Source organism: Gavialis gangeticus, unplaced genomic scaffold (assembly GCF_001723915.1).
Source record: "Gavialis gangeticus isolate Ggan-Ray unplaced genomic scaffold, GavGan_comp1, whole genome shotgun sequence".
Taxonomy (NCBI): domain Eukaryota; kingdom Metazoa; phylum Chordata; order Crocodylia; family Gavialidae; genus Gavialis; species Gavialis gangeticus.
In genome coordinates this window covers 83,619,833-83,621,392 of record NW_017729032.1, presented here as the reverse complement: position 1 = coordinate 83,621,392, position 1,560 = coordinate 83,619,833, and positions in this window count along the sequence as shown.

Sequence of the window (1,560 nt, the reverse complement as noted above, 5' to 3'; positions counted from 1 at the left end):
CAGAAGTTATGATAGATAGATAGATAGATAGATAGATAGATAGATAGATAGATAGATAGATAGATACACACGTGTGCAGACACACACACACATATACACATACATATACATACATATATTTCCTTGTCTCTTTGAAGTGTGACTGAAATGTCATTGGACAAAATGCTACAGTGAAGGTCCCCCATTTTCCCACCCACTACCTCCCTTAATGCAATAACCCACCCCTCTGGATGTTCAATTAAAAGTTAAATATCCAGCAACAATCCCAAAGAGTATAGAACATAATTGAAGATGCTGTTGATAGTAATTCATTAAAAAGCAAAGATTGAAATCATGAAGTAAAAAAACCCCCAAAAATATGATTTAGATTGCTTAGACAGAAGTCAATTTTAGATTTAAAAATAACTGCATTTCATGTAGTACTTTGCAGGCTACAAAGTTATGTAATGTGGAAGTCATAGAATCATAGAAAATTAGGGTTAGAAGAGAACCCCCTGCTCAAAGCAGCACCACCCCCAACTGAATCATCCCAGCCAAGGCTTTGTCTATCTGGGTCTTAAAAACCTCCAAGGATTCATCAAGATTCCACAGTCTGTACGGGTAGTCTATTCCAGAGCTGTACTACCCTCCTGTTGAGAAAGATTTTCCTAATGTCTAACCTACTTTTCTTGCTGCAACTTCAGACCATGGCTCCATTTTCTGTCATCTGCCATCACTGAGAACGGTTTAGCTCCATCCTCTTTGGAACCTCCCTTCAGGTAGTTGAAGGCTGCTATTAAATTCCCCCTCAGTCTTCTCTTCTCCAGACTAAATAAGCCCAGTTCCCTCAGCCTCTCCTTAGAAGTCATGTGCCCCAGCCCCCTAAGCTGTTCTGTTGCCCTCTGCTGGACTCTCTCCACATCCTTTGTCGGGGATCCAAAACTGGACACAGTACTCCACTTGTGGCATTATCAGTGCCAAATAGAGAAAAATAATTACTTCCTTTGATCTGCTGGCAACACTCCTACTAAAGGAGCCCAGTATGCTGTTAGCCTTCTTTGCAACAAGGGCACACAGTTGACTCATATACAGCTGATTGTCTACTGTAAACCCCAAGCCCTTTTCTGCAGGTTACTTCTTAGTCAGTCAGTGCCCAGCCTGTGGTTCCATCCTAAGTGCAGAATTTTGCATTTGTCCTTATTAAACCTCATGACATTTCTTTTGGCTCAATCCTACAATTTGTAGAGGTCTCTCTGAATCCTAGCCCTACCCTCCAGCACATCTACTACTCCTTGCAGCTTGGTATCATCTGCAAGCTTGCTGAGGGTGCACTCCATCCCATCTTCTAGGTCATTGATGAAAACATTGAACAAAGCCAGCCCCGGGACCTGAGGCACTCCACTTGATAATGGTTGCAAAATAGACATTGAGCCATTGATTACTACCAGGGATCCTGGTTTTCTGGTTTTCTCTGATGAAAAAATCTCCAATTTTTGGATTAAAACACATAATCCACATTTTTGAAACACCACTATATATATAGTGGTGTTTCATATATATATATATATATATATATATATA